A 5,146-nucleotide genomic window follows, 5' to 3' on the forward strand; every position below is an offset into this window, starting at 1 on the left:
CGCTGTCACAGAACGAGCGCTAAAAATGGGCGCGCCGCCAAATTGTCGCGACGAAACGCCGGAGTGACGCCGCGAGGTCAAAACAAAAAGAAAACAAACATCTAAAGGCTCCCGGGCGCGCGCTCTCCCCTCGGAAGCGTGGCTTCGCCGACGAACCTCCTCACCCCACATCGGCGGCCGAGGAAGGCCGCGAAATTTCTAGAACAAAAGAGGCGTGGTCACGCCGGGTTGAGTCATCCAACGCGGAGGGCATTCGAACCGTCTCGCCATCTTCCCAGGCTTCGCTGCGTATCGCGCCGACGAAATGACGAGAACCTTCTGGAATCTCGCACGGAAGGTATTTGATCGAGCAGCCGAGACGAGAAATCGGGAGAAGACGGAAGTTAGCGCCAGAGTGCGTAGGGATTCCGCCGTGTAGTCGGCGAAGGTTTTGTCCGTAGAGAAAAAGCGGGAGAAGAAGACGATTTCCACCTGAGGGGTGACGACTCGAGCTACAGGCAAGAGTGTGTGTTTACCGCTATCAAGCGAAGACGCGTGGCGAATGCTGCGTGTGTGAAGCCGACGTGTTCGGGCGAAGAAGTTTGAAGCTTGGAGAGAGGCCAATTGAAGACGCGAGGTTTCCTGGAAGAGAAACTTCGAGTGCGCGGAACGACAACAACACTGGACTTGGAGTGAGTGATTCTCGAAAGAGTATCATCTAGACTTTCGTTCCAAGAACTTTGGACTGGATAGGTTTTCTATCTCTTTAGTCTTTAAGTGTCTTGGTTGTTCAATGCATGCGACTGCATTGTAGTGCGTATCGTCGTCTGTGTCCGTTGTTTTGAGTGTGGTTGATTGTACTGTGTAGTACGTTCTTTGATTAGTGACGTATTGTATGTAACTATTGTGGAGTGTGCATTCTTGTGTATTGTTTTCGATCTGCCATTTTTGAGAATATAACATTTGTTTTGTTTATCAACTCTCGGCTCTGACTTGTTCTTTGGGCCACAGCCGGCATCCGCTGGCGCGCCAAAAAGGACCACTTCTAAATTGTCCACGCTTTCGTGGTGCGGTTCGGGGGGCAATACTTCTGCCCTTGGAATTAGCCCGGCGATCGCCTCCCTAATTAACGGGACTGTGTGTGACAATTAATCTGGTGTCCGCGACAGGACCTCTTGATGCACGGTGTGTCCAAAGTAGTAAGAAAGAGCCTCGAGGTAGATAGTGCTATCGGAACGATTTTGTGTGTTGTTCAGTGTTCCCGTTAACGAGTGCAGGGGAGTGTTCCGATAGACTGATTGAGGCAGATACTTTTTACACGCGGCAAGGTTTTATTTGCGAGACACAATGGATCTCGAAAAGTTAGTAGCTCTTGGTGAGAAGATGGGTCTTTCTGGCGCCGAACTACGGAAAGGGTAAGCCAGAAGGAGAAAGAGGCGCTGGAGAGAGAGAGGTTGGCAGCTGAGAGAGCCAAGGAAGAAAAAGCAGCTGAGTTGGAACGAGAGGGGTTGGCAGCTGAGAGGGCCAAGGAAGAAAAAGCAGCTGAGTTGGAGAGAGAGAGAGGTTGGCAGCTGCGAGAGAGAAGGAAGAAAGAGAGGCAAAGGAGCGACAGCTGAAGGAAGAAAGAGAGCAACAATTGAAGTTGGAATTGGAGAGAGAAAAGTTGGCAGCTGAAAGGGCGAGAGAAGAAAGAGAGGCAAAGGAGCGACAACTGAAAGAAGAAAGAGAGCAGCAATTGAAGTTGGAGCTGGAGAGAGAAAAGTTGGCAGCCGAAAGGGCGAGAGAAGAAAGAGAGGCAAAGGAGCGACAGCTGAAAGAAGAAAGAGAGGAAAGGGAACGGCAGCGACAGCACGAAATGGAACTCGAGCGGCTCCGTTTGCAACAGCGAAGCGAAACTCCGGTCCAAGCTAGAGTTGAACGCAGCGAACGGGAAAACCACGGCTTCCGCTTGAACCCAAGCAAGCTGCTTGTAGCGTTTGATGAAAGGAAGGACGACCTTGACGCGTACCTTCACAGATTTGAGACGATTGCGAGGAGCCAGAATTGGCCGGAACATCAATGGGCAACTGCTTTGAGTACTTGCTTGAGTGGTGAAGCGCTCAGTGTGTACGGTAGGTTGACGCCGACCGATGCAGCCAACTATGCAAAGGTGAAAGCTGCTTTGCTGAAGCAATTTAGATTTACTGTAGAAAGTTTCCGGGACAGATTTCGGACAGGAAAGCCAGCTGATGGTGAGACGGCTACGCAGTATGCCGCCCGACTTTGTCATTATTTCGACAGATGGATTGAACTTTCAGGGACAGCGCAGCAGTACGATGAGCTTAGAGAGCTCCTAATTAGAGAACAGTTTCTTACTAGTTGCCACCCAAGCCTGTCGCTGTACTTGAAAGAGAGGAAGGCTGAGTCACTTGAAGGCATGCTCGAATTGGCTGATCAATTCTTGGAAGCGCAAGGTGGAACTAATTTGGCCAGGGTCAAGAAGGATTGTCCCGATGATTCGAAGAAATTGGCTCCCGAAGAAAAGAAGCGTACACCAGAGAGCATTCCGCGATGTTTTCTGTGTAACCCAGTGGGTCATCGCGCGAAAAACTGTCAAACGATCTTTACGAGCTCTACGGTTGTAAAATGTTTCAAGTGTGGTCAGACTGGGCACAAAGCAGACGCTTGTCGGAACGGGGTGAGTCAAACTCACCAGGTATCCTGTGTGCAAGCGGCACCGAAATCTGATAATAATGCCGTCACCGATGGATTCGTAGAGTTGAAGAATGGGGAGAAAATTCCTATTGTGGGTGCTGTAATGTCAAAACAGCCAACCGGTGTTACGAAGGGAATGCCAACGCTGCCTGGAAAGGTTGCAGGCAAGAAGATTACGGTTCTAAGAGACACCGGTAGCTCCACGATTATCGTGCGGAGAAATTTGGTACGGGAAAGTGAGTTGACAGGCAGAACAAAACCGGTTTGCCTAATTGACCGTACGGTTCGGATGCTTCCCGAAGCAGAGATTGAGGTGGAAACTCCGTACTTCAGCGGGAAGGTTACCGCTCTATGTATAACGACCCCCCTTTACGACCTTGTCATCGGAAACATCGCCGGGGCGCGAGGACCGAATGATCCGGAATGTTTGGGAGAAGACCCTAAGATAGAGCCCTCACCAACCCAGCGACCGCGAGATACAGTGGAGGAGCATCCCGTGACGGATCTCACTAGAGCCCAAGGTGAAGCCGCGGTGCAAGAGACAGCGAATGAGAAGACGATCGTGTTGAATGAGTTCACGCGCCGGGCAGCTGGACTTACGTCGGCACGACCTCAACCGACCGGCAGTGTAAAGGTGACGAAGTCGGCCAGCCGGGCCAAATGTAGAAACATGAACAAGCTGGTAAATAAACAGACAGGACCCGTCGAACGTCATGACCCATTAGCAGGGTCGGAAGTGACAACGATGGCTGAGACGCTGCCTCAGATACCGTCGTTGGAAAAGGCTCGCCGAAAAAGAACAAGGAAAAACAAGAAGAGATCGAGCGAGCACCGCAAGAAAGGACGCAAGCGCAGCTCGAAATACACAGGATAGGTGCTGAGGTAGAATCGGATTGTGTTTGGCAGGGCTGAGTGCCATATGTTGTGTTAATGTTCTTGTTGTCCTGTGCCGCAACTGTATGTTGAGTGAGTCAAAATGTTTGTTTCGATGATGTGATGTATAGTAATGATGTGAGTATAGTAATTGTTGTAATGAGAGAACTTTATACATTTGTATTGTTTGGAATGTGTGATGAAGTGTTGTAGTCATGTACCTGTGGCTATATTTCATGTGTCGTGGAATTGAATTACAATGTACAGTTGTATTGAGGATCTATTCCGAATGTGAAGTGTCATGAGCGACGGTTTGTGTTACAGTTTTTCAGAGTGTGTGGTGACTGTTCGCGCTCGTTTGTGTGGTTTTGAATATTATGAGATAATATTCTTAAAGTGGGAGGCAGTGTCACAGTACGAGCGCTAAAAATGGGCGCGCCGCCAAATTGTCGCGACGAAACGCCGGAGTGACGCCGCGAGGTCAAAACAAAAAGAAAACAAACATCTAAAGGCTCCCCGGGCGCGCGCTCTCCCCTTGGAAGCGTGGCTTCGCCGACGAACCTCCTCACCCCACATCGGTGGCCGAGGAAGGCCGCGAAATTTCTAGAACAAAAGAGGCGTGGTCACGCCGGGTTGAGTCATCCAACGCGGAGGGCATTCGAACCGTCTCGCCCTCTTTCCAGGCTTCGCTGCGTATCGCGCCGACGAAATGACGAGAACCTTCTGGAATCTCGCACGGAAGGTATTTAATCGAGCAGCCGAGACGAGAGATCAGAAGAAGACGGAAGTTAGCGCCAGAGTGCGTAGGGATTCCGCCGTGTAGTCGGCGAAGGTTTTGTCCGTAGAGACAAAGCGGGAGAAGAAGACGATTTCCACCTGAGGGGTGACGACTCAAGCTACAGGCAAGAGTGTGTGTTTACCGCTATCGAGCGAAGACGCGTGGCGACAGCTGCGTATGTGAAGCCGACGTGTTCGGGCGAAGAAGTTTGAAGCTTGCAGAGTGGCCAATTGAAGACGCGAGGTTTCCTGGAAGAGAAACTTCGAGGGCGCGGAACGACAACAACGCTGGACTTTGAGTGAGTGATTCTCGGAAGAGTATCATCCAGACTTTCGTTCCAAGAACTTTGGACTGGATAGGTTTTCTATCTCTTTAGTCTTTAAGTGTCTTGGTTGTTCAATGCATGCGACTGCATTGTAGTGCGTATCGTCGTCTGTGTCCGTTGTTTTGAGTGTGGTTGATTGTACTGTGTAGTACGTTGTTTGATTGGTGACGTATTGTATGTAACTATTGTGGAGTGTGCATTCTTGTGTATTGTTTTCGAGACCACTTCTAAATTGTCCACGCTTTCGTGGTGCGGTTCGGGGGGCCAATACTTCGGCCCTTGGAATTAGCCCGGCGATCGCCTCCCTAATTAACGGGACTGTGTGTGACAACCACCCAGTTGGTGCGCACGGTGGCCGAACTGGACGAAGCTCGGGAAGAGCGGGCCCAGCTTGAAAAGCGGGTGGAAGAGCTCGTGACTCCGGCGGCTGGAGACGACGCGAGTGCGCGGGCTCAGAACAACGGGCGGCACGCCGGCGGGAACGCAGACCCACAGGG

Source organism: Rhipicephalus microplus, chromosome 3 (assembly GCF_043290135.1).
Source record: "Rhipicephalus microplus isolate Deutch F79 chromosome 3, USDA_Rmic, whole genome shotgun sequence".
Classification (NCBI taxonomy): domain Eukaryota; kingdom Metazoa; phylum Arthropoda; class Arachnida; order Ixodida; family Ixodidae; genus Rhipicephalus; species Rhipicephalus microplus.